At 39.6% G+C, this 15,888-nt stretch overlaps 1 long non-coding RNA gene across 2 annotated transcripts; it reads left to right on the top strand.

Annotated features, from left to right (window-relative positions):
• The first annotated feature begins 4,475 nt into the window (after positions 1 to 4,475).
• LOC122205151 lies at positions 4,476 to 15,390 on the top strand. Of its 2 annotated transcripts, XR_006195923.1 has the most exons (5): positions 4,476 to 4,700; positions 6,484 to 6,568; positions 7,525 to 7,594; positions 14,226 to 14,344; positions 15,184 to 15,390. It is a non-coding gene; the product is annotated as an uncharacterized LOC122205151 (long non-coding RNA). The 2 variants fall into 2 exon arrangements; XR_006195922.1 differs by lacking the exon at positions 14,226 to 14,344 and having other exon boundaries at positions 4,499 to 4,700.
• Positions 15,391 to 15,888: the final 498 nt, after the last annotated feature.

Consider the following 15,888-nt stretch of genomic DNA (forward strand, 5'->3'; position numbering starts at 1 on the left):
TGATCTCAGTGGCCCCACGTCAGGCTCTGTGCTGACAGCTTGGAGCCTGGAGCCTGCTTCAGATTCCGTGTCTCCCTCTCTCTCTGCCCCTCCCCCACTCATGCTGTGTGTGTGTCTCTCTCAAAAATTAAAATTAAACATTAAAGAAAAATTAAAACCTTGTGCCATTTTTTGTAGACACACAGCATGTAATACACAAATGGAATCACTCTTTAAGCTCTCTTCATCAGACACCACACTACATTATCTTTTTAAATTCCTGTTTCTCTACTGCTATGAAGTTTTATACAGTCATGATGGTCATTTTTATTCTGACCTTGAGTTCACTAGGAGGCCAAGAATAAAGGCCAGAAAAATATCACATGGGAAAGGTGAACCATCTAAACAACATGATATATGATGTTTCTTCACATAACTGGAGGATATAAATAAAGGCTAATCTTCCTATCCATTCTTGTTCTTCTTGTTCTGTTTAGAGAAATGCTTTTCAGAAAACACTACAAAAGGAGTGTCTCTCTCTTTCTCTCTCTCTCTCTCTCCTCTCTCTCTCTCTCACACACACACACACACACACACACACACAAAGTTCACACAATTTAAGTCCATATCCAAAGACATGTGACCTCCACAAAAAGATACACAGCCCCATACACAACGTTAAACTTCTTCCAAAACCTGGAATTTCTGCCCAAGGTTAGGGTCAGTCTTTGAGAAAACAGTATTTCTTAGTGATCCAGAACCATGTGTAAAATTAATTTGAAAAAGGGGACATAACGGTTTCTGAATCAGAATATGGTAGAGATACTAAAAGGGGTACATCAGGACACAGGAAATATGCTCTTTCTCAGGAATAAGACTCAGTCAGCAGCAGGGTGGACCTGATAAGGGAAGCCAGAATGTGGGAGCCAGACCAGCTGTGGGAAGAAAACACAATATAGGAATTTCCCAGCTATATGCAGTACTCAGAGACATAATCATAAGACAGGCCCAGTGTCCAGCCACAGGTAAATGAGCCAGCATGAGGGCAGAGCATTGCACCATGGGAGACTGGCAGCCTGGGCAGCAAGGGGAGCACACTCAGCTACGGCATCTGAGGCCCAGGGTCAAGACTCCCACACATACACCAAGGGTGTAAGAAGATCCTGGCAGATCATATGGTGATGGGGAACATTAAGGGTACACAAAGATAAGGAAACAAATCAGTAACCTATTATTGGAATGTGGACACAAGGATAAGTAATGAGAGGAACACAATGAGTCATCTACTATGAGCAGTAGCTGACTTGGGGCTCGGCTATTAACTGTGAACTCCAAAAAACTAAGTAGTTCCAGGCTTACCCCCCATGGCTGAAGGGCAATGAAGAGGGTACTAAAATAATGACTGCATAATTAATAGTATTGTCCACTGAAAAATGCCCAGATCATAAGAGTCACTAGGAGAGTCCCCCACATGCACATTTTTAATGTTTATATGCAATAAATATTCCTTGAAAGCCTTCTCTGTATCAGATGCTATGCTGGTGCTGTATATTCAATCCTGAACACGACACAAGCCCTACTTTGAGAGTCTAATGACAGAGGGTGCTGGGACTCCTTCATTCCTGTTGTATCTCTATTGTGACCTTCATAACACCAGCTCCCATTACTGTCTTAAGAGGTAGGACTTTTTAGACCTGATTGTACTTTAGGAAGGAGGGAAGGAATCTCTAAACCAAACCCTAATCTCAGCCCCTTCTCTTGAGTAAGAGCTCTGATGGAGGGTAAGGGAGCGGCAACTAACCCCAAAGTGAAGGCAGCCATCACCTAATCTCAGTCATCACCGTTTGGGGCAGCCTGAAGCCCTGTCAGGATGAGGCATGTCCTAACAGGTCTCCCAGATGGAAAGCAGAACAGACTGTCAAGGGCCAGTTAGGTATAAACTGGTTACAACATCAAGACAGAGTAAGCACACAAGACTGACCAGGACTGGGTCAAGAACACTGAGTAAGTCATGTGCTCATCATCCTGGGAAAGATGGCTTCAAGGAGGATGGCTGAGAAGGAAGAAGAGCTCAGAAAGATCTGCTTCTTTAGAAAGGCAAAAAGCCATGTGGATTGTTCAAGTGAGGTCTTGACAGTTGGGTCTTTCTCCCTCTGTGGAACCTCTTTAGGCCTAAAGATTCTAAACCAACTGCAGTGAAGCCCCTTAAGAAGGAGCCCTTCTCAGCAAAGACCTGCCTCCACTGTTGATATCAGAGTTGGGAAACTATGATCTCTGGGAACATTAGTCACTTGTGTGATGTGGTAGCTAATCAGCTGGTCCTCCTTCAGGAGGAGACTGAGGGTTAGGGCTGAGATACACACTTCCCATATATTCTGCTCTCACTTTGGCTGTTGAAAATTTGGAGGACAGAGCTAAATTCCTGAAATAAATTGTATAGCAGGAATCCCAGAGGAGGAGACATTTGGGGCCAGGATGGGGATGGGAAGAAACATATAACATCCTCCCTGACCCCTTCAGATGTTCACAGAAGCAGAAATTCAAAATACTCTCTTAATCCACTGTGCACACATTCATGTAGTGTAACTTAAAAGCTAATAGATTTGCTTTCCTTGGTTCCTTATTCTAAGTTTGGAAAGGCAAATATCAAAAATGAGATATCTAATGATTTTTTTTACTAAAATGTAATTTTATCTTCTTGTCAGCTTTTTTTTTTTACTTGACTACTACTTTTGAAATAATCCTGACATTGATTTACATTTGATCATCATCTCCAGTTTTAAGTTTCCCTCATGTTACTGTTTGCCATCAGCCAGGTCCCTTTCAACAACACACTTGTGGCCACAGAGGAGTTTATTGGCCAGTAAAAAAATACTCTTCGAAAGTACATTCAAACCACCTCCAATCCATATTATGTTTCAGATTTCCTAAACTTGGGGGTGAAATTTTTTCTGAAGGCCAAAAGTTATCATAAAAACTGAAGCCATGTTAAGATTACAAAGCTGGTTGGTTCCTGTGCTCTAGGACTTGCCAGAGAGATTCATGATCCGGATCCAGTTTGAAATCTGAAGTGAAGGAATGCCACACCCAAATGAGCTTTCTTCTCTCTGTTGTCCCCATACAGAAAGAGGTCAATTTCTCTGCAATTCTTAGCACTTCAAACTATGAAATCATGGGGTTTATTTCCAGGGTACTAATAAAACCATTACTTTAAGGGAAGGCTGTTTCCAACAATACTATATGAAAACTTTCTACAAATAGGCCAATGTCTTCATTGTTCAGAGCACTACTGATTCATTTCTGTCTCAGGGCCTTTGCTGTCTATTCCCATGATATGGAATGCCTCTGCCCTGGTCTCCTGCTGAGACCAAACTATTTCAACCTTCAAGGCCCAGCTTAAGATGCACCTTCTCCCAAAAAAATTCTCTTGGTCTTTATCAACCTGCCCTCCCCCTCTTGTCTCCACCCTTAATCTGCTCAAATATATTTCTTGTGGCAGGTGATATCCCATGACATAGCATTCAGTACAGAAAAGGGCTAGAAGTACAGTAAGGCAGCTTGATTGAGGAGGTCTCAGACTCCTGACAATGGAAGTATGGCCAAGTGCAGCTTAGTTCATGTAGTTTGGGGAAAAACAGACCTGCCCAGGACTGAATCCTCGCTCTGACACTTAGTAGCTATGTAGCCTCAGGCAGATTACTTTCCTTCCCTGGGCTGCAGTGTCCCTTTCAAAAATGCCATGGGGTTGCTTCCAGGCTAAAATTGGTTTAGGTGATGACCACTTTCCTAAACACTGGAGCTACAAAGATGAGTAAGGTAAAGCCCTGATCTTGAAAAAGAGCTCAGAGTCTACAGACAAGCTATTTGCAATAGTTTCAGGCTCTTTGAGGGAAACAGTTAAGAGGTGTCATGGGAATAGTAAACTGAAAGCAGTAGGGAGTAGGGGAGAAGCTGTGGAGTCTGAAGTGATACCAGAATTGCAGATCTGTGCTGAAAGCTGGAAGAGTGACAGTAGTAGGAATGGAGGTGGAAGGAAGGAATGGAGGAAAGGAAGATTTGAGAGACATTCCAAGTAGAGCAAAATTACAGGCCTTGGCACATTTCAGACTTAAGAGGATAGAGGAGATTGGTGACGAATCTTGACCAAGTTTCTAGCTAAGGAGACAGACACAGGCACCGATAGAAATGGAGTTAACTGGTTTGGGTAGTGGAAGAGATCAACCTCTGCAGACAGCAGATATGTCTCACAAACAACTGATGCCAATCTTGAAGTCCAACAGCTTCTTTTTTCACAAGCCTACTGAGTCCTCTTCCTCACCCCACCTCCATCCCACTTGATTTTACTGAGAAAGTTCACTGGTACGTTGAACAGTCAACTAGGTTTGCGAGACCTAGGCAAACAGCATGAACAACTAATAAGAAGTACACTCCCCATGCATCTTTTTTATTGGCTCTACTTGACTTTTAAAGTTAAAATAATGTTAGCCTAGGATAGCCCAGGTGTCTCTTGACCATTCCTCCAAGATTACAAATATCCAACTATCCTCTGAAGCTGCCCGTGTAGAGCAAGGCAGTCTGGTCCGTTACAATTGGAGGATGGTACTTCCACATTCTGAACCAGTAACTGTCACCCAGGACCAGCCAGAACCTGCTTTCTGTGGAACCCCCAACCTCCTCCTTTCCACCTCAGACACTGAGCATGCTCACTGCAGATTGAGAAGGTGATTCCTCATATAGTCCCTAGTTTATAGAGATCAAAACCAAAAATGTAATGCATGCCTTTCCTTTGATCCAACAATTATAGAAATGTATACTAAGGAAATAATCAGAAGTGCACATAAATAAATGGCTGCAAAGATATCTTTTGAGGTATCCCTTTGGATTGGGGGGGGGAACAGAAAATGCAGGGACATTCTGAATGCAAAACAATAAGGAAGTATTTCAATAAGTTGCCACATATCCACAGAAGGGAATATTATACAGAATTTAAAATATTATAAAGACATTTTAATGGCATGGGAAAATATTTAAAATACATTTTAATTAGCAAAAAAAGAGAACTACATATAACTCTGTGCTCAATTTTGTAACATACCCCCCCAACACACACATGCCTTATATACATAAATAAACACAAACACATACATACACACACATAGCCAAAGAAAAATAATCTGGGAGGTTATTACTATTATCTCTAGGTGGAGATGACTAAATAATTTTAAATGATTTTTATTTTCTTCTTTGTACTTTTCTGTATTTTCCAATTATCTTTGAAATCTTTTGTAATCAAGAAAAAAAATTCTCAAAATAAAGGGAAATGGGCCATGAAATAGGCCATGACTTGAAGGGAAGAAACCTGTAGAGATGATATGTAAGCCATGGAGCATTTATTCCTTCCATACTTCAGGGGATATTTTTTTTCTTTCCTGAACACTGAGATGGCCAGTCTTTCCATCTCTTACCATAAAATGCCTGACAGCTTGGATTTCAAAGCTTTTCTTTAAAGCTCAGAGCTTCTCTCAATAAAACCTATATTCCTCCATGCCTAGGCAATAAATGGCCAAAAGAATCTACTAGGTTTTTGGAAACAATCATTTCTCTTTTCTTTATATTGACTGGATTAACTTTTGCCAAGAGACAAATGATCTGCCTGGATCACTCAGTTCCTTATTCTTTAATTTAATTAGGGATTAGATGGTAATAGACTGGAAATAAATTCTCTTTTCATTGACCTAAATTAACTTGGCTTTTGAAATATGGCATAGGCTCAACAATTATCTGAAAGGAAAAAATACATATATAATAACCCATTACATGCAGGAAACTGTACCAATCCAACCACTTAAACATGTCTCATTAACACCATCTGTAATAAATACTCCCAACTCTTTGAGTAATGGAAGCCATTTCTGTCCGTAAGATATAGGAATAAGGAAAGGTAGTGGGAAGGAATTCCCTTCCCAACAAGTATTTTTGAGTAGAAATCTATTTTTGTAGCAAGATCATTTGTTGGCCAAGTCTTGTTTCTTGTTTGACAGACCTACTTCCCACCATGTGCCTCTGTCCTCTGCAGTATAGCTTCCACACAGTGATGGGATTTCTCTCCCTAAAACCCTCCATTTAGTATATTCATCTCTCCTCACAACTTAAATTTTTATAGAAAATTGTGGTTTGCAAAGGCTTTCACACAAAAGATGTTATGTGATCTTTACAAAAACTCTAGAAGACAAGAATTTTACAGATGAAGAAACTAAGTTCAGAGAGATTGTTACTTGTCCAGATACTCCTGCTAGTAAGAATTGGTTATCAGATGAAAACTTCCATTTTCTAACATGTGATTGATTGAGTGTTTCATCTGTCAATAATCCTGATAATACCAATTTGTCTTGATGTTGAGTTTTAAGACATTTTTCTCATCCATATGCATTTAACCACTTCCACACTGCCTCTCGATAATGATTAGTGTGTATGCTGTGTACCCTAATCTCAAATTCATTTTAGTGAAAATCATTCTTGGAGGATGGCACAAAGGACATTACCTAGAACAAACCAGCGTGTAGACATTCAACCCATTAAAGCCGTCTGGGTAAGATGTACTTCATTCGCCAGAACTGTTGGATAACCTAGGGAGCTTAAGGTACCTGATCTTGTCTCCAGACATAGCCTTTGCTCTCCCAGGCCTTTTTTCTTTTCTGAGTTCTGACTCTGGTATGGCCCTTACTGATATAGTTGGTATGATCTCCTGCAGCAGGTAACTTGCTATCCTGTAACATGCTATTTTTAGATTTGTAATAATCTCCCCACACCCCACTCACTTACCCCATGTTTTGCCCACATCCTACTACATGCACACATACACACAAAGACATGCCCTAGACTATATAGTTGCCCTGAGAGGAGATACGGGTCTTACTCTTCTTACTGTATCTTCCTATTGCCAATAGATGCCTAAAATTTTTTGCTATGTTAAATTGATCACTATATTTTTAAATTAGAGTGTCTACTAGAAAGTACAGCTATGCAATTATAATTGTATATTTTATGACCCACTCTTTCCCCTACCTGCCTCTATTTCCTTTTTCTTACACCACAAATCCTTTCATTTATTTTAATTTTTTATTTTAATTTATTTTAATACCTTTCAGCAAATAACTTTATATTTTATTTCATGGGATGGTGATCATAAGTCCTCTAACTTATTTCAGCCTAAGACTCTAATATTTGAATTAGCCTGGGAAAAGTTTGGAAATCACTATTTATTCTATGCTTCTCATTCAATTTCTCTAGGCAAAATATCCTCTACTCTTTAAAAAGTGTATTCACTTCTAAATGAGGATACAAATTTCATTTTTCGAGGTCAAACTAGCCCAATTCAATATTCTTTGTTGTTGTGCTCAATTATAAAATGGAAAGACTGAAAGAAAATACAATTTTATTATATAACATAATTAACATGAGCTAGGCTAAAAATATTGTTTACCACGTCCTGATCATGTTTTCAAGATTTTTTTTAAACAGCTTGACAATATTTAATTTTGTTAGTAGAACGCGTGGTCTGGATTATTTCTTTTTTGAAATGTGGATGGATCTGGTAACTAAGGCATCTTAGAAGGTGAGTATTACATTTAAAGTCATGTTATAGGACTAGGGAACAAACTGAGGGTTGATGGGGGGTGGGAGGGAGAGGAGGGTGGGTGATGGGTATTGAGGAGGGCACCTTTTGGGATGAGCACTGGGTGTTGTATGGAAACCAATTTGACAATAAATTTCATATATTGAAAAAAATAAAATAAAATAAATAAAAATAAAGTCATGTTATAGGACTAGGGAAACAATCTCTTTGACATAGGACCCCATATTTTAGATACCACCATACAGGGTTGGTTGGGGACAACTTCAAGAGGGATGCTAGCATGTGTGTTCCCCCCTAATACACACTCAAACACTCACTATCTCTAGGTAGAATGAGATTCTTTAACAAAACATGGATAAAGCACTTAATGCAAACTGTAAAATGTTTAGCCTATAATTTTCATTAATTACTGTCTCCAATACAGAGTGCTGCTGGGAAATTAAAACGTAAAAGCAATGCTTTTTTTTCCTTGTATTTATTGAGCAAGAAAAAGAAATGGAACAATAAGAGATACACTAAGGAAAAGTTAGTTCCCTGTTCGTAATATATTAAAGGCAGTATTTTAAGCATGCTTCCTCATTCCTTGTGGGCCAGTCCTTTCCCTGAACACAGAATAAGCACAGCCCACACTTCCATAAATGTTCTCTCACCAATAGCCCCCACATATCTCAGCCTATTCTGCCACAGCCTTTCTTTTAAAATAAATAAATTCATTAGGGATTTCGGGAGGAAGTCATGTCACATTGAGACAAGTGAGTTTATGGTTTCCAAAAATAAAACAAAGTATGGGCAAATGTGTTGGCAATGGAGAAAGGGTTATCTGCGGTACGAGATTTCCAAGGTCTGAGCCTGAAAACTATGAACTCTAATTATACTCTGATTGCCACCCAGGAAAATCCATCTTTTCCCCTGTGTTTCACTGATACTCTAAAATTGAAGTATTGTATAGACAAAAAAATACTGAGTTCTATGAAGTAAAGGGATTATATAATTAACAGTGCTTGAGAAATTATTATTACATTCTACCCCTCCCCCAAATCACGGATCCCAGGCATTTCTATGCCCAGTCCCCCTTAGTAACTTTACCACTTGCTGTTCACATCTTCTAAACTCTCTGCCTAGTTTTCCTCCTGGCCATGACTGATGTTATTTCTTTGTCCTGGAAGCAAAGAGCCATGTTACATATTCTTTTAAACTTCTACACCATTTTGGGGCCCTGCAATGTTTTTTTTTTATAAGAATCTCCCAAGTTTCTTCATTCTTTGCCTCATTGTGACCTCTTCTTGGATTCATGATCTTTTCCAACCCTACAGAGGGAGCTGCCTCCTTCCTTAGCATCATGTGTCAGTTTTGGTTTTTGTTTGTTGGTAATACTACCTTTTGCTCAATGTTCCTTGACATCTCCTTATGAAGAGAATACACAGAGCCCAGACAAGCTTCTACTACTGTACAAATGGTTTCAAAATCTGAAAGATCTGGATTCAAATCATGGTTCTAAAACTGTAAGCAACCTGAATAGGCTTTCTGAGCTCCACTGTCCTCATCTTTGGAATGGGAATCCCAGTATGTACTTCATATTACTGATGTGAGGGTTCAATGAGATTGCACCTGTAAAAATATCAATATACTTCCTGGCATCTCCTGAGTGCCTTCCACAACACTTCTTCTGCCCTCATAAGTTTTTAATTAAATATTATATCTGACCACACATTTCAGGAGTTAAGTCACTCATGCTTCCTATAACTCTTTGGAAATTGCTCAGAATGTACTATTGGTCTTCTCTAACTTCATCTCATTTATACATTTCATGCAGATTGTAAATCTATTCTAACTGTTGGTTAAGACTCAAGATGTTGCTTACCACAGCAAAGAAAATCATTTCTGGGTTTTAAATACTCTCTTCTTTTTTCTTCTTTTCCTAAAGTTCGGTCAAGTGCAAACATTTCAAACTTGAATTCAGCACTTTTCCCAAGTAAGGCAATCAGGATATACCAATACCAATTTGGCATACCCGTACACAATGTGATATTCAATATAAAAAGTGGGTTATAAGAAGCAAAGAATCAGAAATTGTAATAAAGTACAGGAGGGGGAAAAATTCTAAAGACATTCAGGACCAAAATTGAGCTGTCTGAATCTATTGTTTATACGTGGGCTTAATTTCACCAGAACTGCTTGCTCAGCTTAACATAAATCCAGGAGGAAAAAATCCACTTTCACATGAAGAAATATGAACTGGAATTCATAGATACAGCAAGAAAAAAAGTTCAGCTCTCATCCGTCTACATGAGCAAAATTATTTCACTAATGCTCCTTCTGATTCATGGTTTCTACTTTGTGACAGTTTTAGATGGAGACCACATAAACTAAAAGGTCTCTTTTGTACCAGAAGAGAACAAACAGTGTGCTCTTCAGATTAGGCTGAAGGATGATGCCTGAGTCAACCAGTGTATCCAAAGATGGGATGCTACAAGTTTTGCAAGTCTGCCCCTGAACACCAGCCCTCCCTGGGTGGGGCAGAACCAATATATTTAGAGATCTCTGCAAAGAAAGCAGGGAGTGTGCAAATTACTTCTGATAGGTGCTGTGTATCACTCTACTTTAGATCTTTTGAGTTGTCAGTTCAGGAAATACAAATATGCTTCGGTGAGGCAAGGCATTCAAAAGGGACGCTGGACATCATCCTCCCCACATCCTGCCTTTCACTTTTCCACCCACCTTCTCTGAAAGTTCAAACTACTCAAAAAATTAATACACTTCTAATGCTACAGTAATCTTCAGTGAGCTGGAATACATGTTCTTAGACTGAGAAAGGCTGCCTCAGACCGGGAACAAATTTTCCCAAATGTCAACACCCAATAGAATTCCCAGGAGAAAATATGGGGAGATTATTTCCTCCCAGAGCAGCTATTTCCTTAGAATGCCCTATTGAAATGTTCTTTGTGGGGCGCCTGGGTGGGTCAGTCAATTGAGCATCCAACTTCAGCTCAGATCATGATCTCGCGGTTCGTAAGTTCGAGTCCCACGTCAGGCTCTGTGCTGACAGCTCGGAACCTGGAGCTTGCTTCGGATTCTATGTCTCCCTCTCTCTCTGCCCCTCCCCTGCTCACATTCTGTCTCCCTCTCTCTCTCTCTCAAAAATAAATAAAGATTTAAAAAATTAAAAAAAAAAAAAAAAAAAGAAAGAAATGTTCTTTGTTACTGTGAGCCATAGCCTGCTAATGATCTGGGCTAGCCCTATGGGTTTTGCCCTATTGAGCTGTAGAAAAGAAGTTTCTTTGTTCCCTATCACAACTCTTGAAAGTCTTGAAGTCTCCTCTTAGATTATTGTGTTCTTTATTAAACAAGACACCTTCATTCTTTATACCAAATCTGTTCAAAAAACATCACAGTTCTGCCATGACTACCAAAAGATAGCAATGATATCTTAAGTAGCACCAAGGAAATCTATCTGTAGGGAACAGACAGACCTAATCCTTTCTTCTTTGTAAATAGCGGTTTCCAGTGCACCTGAAATGTAGACTCATTTGTGGATGTCCAACAAGAACACAAATACTAGAAATACTCTCCAAAAGAATCAGCTTTCATGGAGTTAAGCTTTATCCCCATTGGCAGATATCCAAAAAGGAAACTTGATGTTCTTACTTGATAGCCACACCTTCAGAATATAAAACTGTTCTTCAGGTCAGATAAGTCAGTTGGATTTTTAAGTGGGGTCTACAAAGGAATTCAGCACAGTGAAAGACCTAGATCTATCAAGGGTGAACTTAAAGCACAGAGCTATACATTAATGCAACTGTTATAAATTAATGGTTTCCCATAAAGCGTGATAAATTGTAGAGTGGCATCATAGATTCTGCAGCCAGATGTGCTATGTATTCATGTGATAATGGAAGATGAATGTTTGCTGCATATATCATCCTGAATTTGGTTCTTTGTGAACAATTTTTCCCTTTGTTTTTGAATTTATCAAAGCCAAAGTACCTAATCCATTCTTTAAGTGAAGAAACAGAGTTGGAATTATTATTGACTGATTTTGTTTTTTTATAAATGGTTAGGCTTTTCTTTTTGTATTCGATAAGTCAAGATAGACTGCAGTGTTACCTAAACCAAAAAGAGATAAAATGGAGATTTCAGATACTGACATGTAGCTACTAAAAAAGCAAAGAGAGGGCTTGCTTCTTGAAAACAAGTTGGTGCATTAATTTTCCACAAAGTTCCCATCAGATGTCATCAAATTCAACGCACTGTGCAGATGGGAAAGACTGACTATTGAAACAATTAACTATTGTGAGTCATTTCCTCAATCTGCTTTTGTTTTAGCCAATATGTCAAGTGGTGACAGACACTGTTAAATTTCACAAGCTCTACTGTCTTCTTGGAAACGGCATAATACAATTGACATAGCCCAGCTTGATAAATCTGCCAAACTAATGGTGGGGCCTCTTTCCTTCTACTTTTCAATGCCAAAATCTAAAGATATTATGTAGAACCTATTCAACATGAAGAACACAAAGTCCATTTTGTCCTCTCTGAATACTCCCATTTAATCACCTGCTGGCTCTTAGTTTCCCAATCCTTTTGAATTGGCACTAAAATGAATATGGTAAAAATTTTATATATTCAGTCTCCACTATCTCAGAAAAATGCTGTCATGGATGCTGAATTTTCCGGAAGTTTGCCACTTGCTTCAGCTTGGTCTATTACTTTAGATGACCTAATTTACCACTTAACACTTCAGGTGACTTTTAGACAATCAAAAGCTACTTGTCCTAATCTAACTAAAACATTTTCTAATCTTAGAGGTATGACTTTACTATTTGTGTGCACCATGTCACTTGCAGGTCTAAGGAAAGTAGGGGGAAACCGTTGTGTTGTTCCATGATAGTCTTGCTCCAATCAGGAAAAAGATCTCTAGGCAGCTTCTCTTGCACAAGATTCAAATTCACTAACCATTCCTTTATAACTCCTTCATTCATATGGCACAGTAGCTCACCACCTTCTGGAAGGCAGCTCTGACTGTCTGTCTCTAGGGGAAAGTACAGTGAGTCCTCAGAAACTCAGGTAAGCCAGAAGCCAGGCCATACCTCACTCCCTAACACTAGGGAGATTGCAACTAGCTGCAGTGGCCCGCGGTTAAGGCATTATTTAACAGGAATGACCAGTCAACTAATATCTGACAAAGGAATCAAGAATACACAATGGAGAAAGGATAGTCTTTTCAATAAATGCTGTTAGGAAAACTGGATGATCACATGCAGAAAAATGAAATTGGATCCCTACCTTACACCACTCACAAAAATTAAGTCGAAATAAAATGAACACTGAAACATAGACCTGAAACAGCAAGACTCCTAGAAGAAAACATAAGGAAGAACCTCTTTGACATCGGTCTTAGCAATGATTTTTTGGATATGACACCAAAAGCACAAGGAACAAAAGCAAAAATCAATAAATGGCAGTACATCAAATTAAAAACCTTCTGCACAGCAAAGGAAACAATCAACAAAATGAAAAGGCAGCCTATAGAATGGGAGAAAATGCTTGCAAACCACCTATCTGATACTTAATACACAAAATATATAAATCATACAATAGCAAAAAAAAATCCAATTTAAAAATAAACAAGGAACCAAATAGATACTGGTCCAAAGAAGACATCCAAATGGCCAACAGATACGTGAAAAAATGCTCAACATCACTCATCATCAGGGAAATGCAAACCAAAACCACAATGAGATATCCTTCACATCTATTAGAAAGGCTGTCATAAAAAAAAAAAAAAAAAAAAAAAAAAAAAAAAAAACAAGAAATAACAAGTGTTGGCAAGGATGTGGAGAAAAGGGAAGTCCTGTGCACTGTTGGTGGGAATGTAAATTGGTAGAGCCACTACAGAAAATGGTAAGGAGGTTTCCCCCAAAATTAAAAATACAACTATGATATGATCCATCAATTCCTTTTTGGGATATATATCCAAAGAAAATAAAAACAGGACATTGAAAAGATGTCTGAACTCCCATGTTTACAGCAGCATTATTCACAAAGCCAAGGAAGAGAAACGATCTAAATTATTGTCAATAGATGAATGGATAAAGATGTGCCACATACACACACACACACACACACACACACACACACACACACACACGAATTATGTGATGTGACAGAGGGGTGATCATATTGTAATACATAAGTGTATCAAATCAACACATTGTACACCTTCAACTTACACAATGTTATAGATCAATTATATCTCAATAAAGTCGGATAAAATAAGCAAAATGGGTGGCCATTCCAGATAGTTCAAAGGCAACAAATGACCCAGGATTAGACGAACACAGAAGCTAGTATGCAAGCAGAAACCACTAGTTGGGATTATGGCCGTCGTCAGAAAGACTGTCCAAACTCGACAGGACCCCCGTCAGCAAAATGCACACAATCACTGACCAACCTCAAATACACTCTCACTATCCCTGGCAGTCCTACCGCATTTCTCTAGTGCATGTACTCTCTATTCTTATAGATGACTTTCACACCTCTCCTCTCTTAAAACCTCTCCCAACACCTTCTTTCCCATCCATTCTGATGACCTTTCTTCTTCATGTTAAAGAAAAATTGGAGCAACCAGAAAGACAACCTCTGTGCGTTTCTACCGCTGCATCCACCTACCTACCAACTTCTGCACCCATACAGTGTGGTTCCGCACCCGGGAACATACTCTCCATGCTCGTACGTAAAGCCAACCCTTCCATCATAGCACTCAGTCTTTTGCCTCCTCGAAGATGGAGAGGTGTCTCCACTCACCCTCTTCTGTATCGCCAAACTTCCCTCTCTACTGTCTCTTCCCTTTTTGTACAAATGTGATCTTAATTCTCCCATCTTTTTTTTAATGTTTATTTGAGAGACAGAGAAAGAGACAGAGTATGAGAGGGGGAGGGACAGAGAGAGAGGCAGACCCAGAATCTGAAGCAGGCTCCAGGCTCTGAGCTGTCAGCACAGAGCCCGACGTGGGCTCAAACCCACCAACTGCGAGATCATGATCAGGGTCAAAGTCAGCGCTCAACCGATTAAGCCACCCAGGCACCCCTTAATTCTCCCATCTTAAGAAAAAGATGTCTCTTTAGAGACTAAAGAATCCTTATACCGAGGCTAGTGGTTCTCAAACCTAAGTCAATGTAACAGTCTCCTGGGGAGCCTGAATAAGAATATCAGTGCCAGGGGGTCCTGCTCTTCCAGAGATTGAGTTAGTCGGTCTGGATTATGACCTGGGCATTAGAGTTTCGTGCATTTGATGTGACTCTAATGTGCATCCAAGGTAGAGAAGCACTGATCTAATCTAGATTCATCATTAAATGAGGTACCAAAAGTCGAGAGAGGTGCAGCAGCTCACCCAAGCCCAGACAAATCATTAGTGGTAGAGCCAAGACAAAAATCCAGCAAAGCTAATTCCCAGTCCAGTGCTCTTTTGACAACATCAGGCAAAATGTCATATACAAAAATGTAATCTTTGGCAAAGAACCATGAATGCCACCATAAGTAATGAACTTACTAATTGTTCATCTCCACAGAGAATACTGGCCTTTCTGTCTTTGGTCACAAAAGGAGAGCTTAAACAGAGATGCTGAGAAGGCAAGTATAGCAGAGAATGTGAAGAAATCCCCGCCATGGTACCCACAGCAGATGTTTTCGAAGTTTGGGGATGGTAAAGGACCCAGGGGACGGTGCCAAGGAGCAGCACGAGGTGCCGTGTGATAAATGGAGCTGTCTCTTTCCCATTACAGGAACATAGCAAGTTTCAAGAGCAAATCAGAAACCTCAAATGATTAATTGTGTAGTCTACAATGAGTCCTGTTGTGTTTGTCTATGAATCCCTTTGCTCTGAAGATGAGACACACCAGGTGCAGAGAAACACCTGGCTATGATGAACCCTGTGAGTTTCTTAGTAACCCACTCCAAAAAAAAGGGGAACAGTGGTTTTGTTTACAGGTGAACAGTAGGAAGGGGATCAAAGCTGGTGAGAAAACTGAAATGGTGGAGTAAGAACAAAAGCATCCCTTTAACATCAAGCCAAGCGCTGTCATATCTCTGGCTTGGCCTCCTCTTTCTCTATACCTACTTGGCATCAATGAGGAACAAAGTATTTTAAGGAAGTCATAACTTCGTTCTTACTTATTCCCACCCACCGATTCCGCTGCCACCTCGCAGTCACCTTTGCATGTGACCTAAGGAAGTTTCAGCTAAGCGTTAGCAGTGAAGAGCATAGCCATTGAGCA

Source organism: Panthera leo, chromosome D4, assembly GCF_018350215.1.
Source record: "Panthera leo isolate Ple1 chromosome D4, P.leo_Ple1_pat1.1, whole genome shotgun sequence".
NCBI classification, from domain to species: Eukaryota; Metazoa; Chordata; class Mammalia; order Carnivora; family Felidae; genus Panthera; species Panthera leo.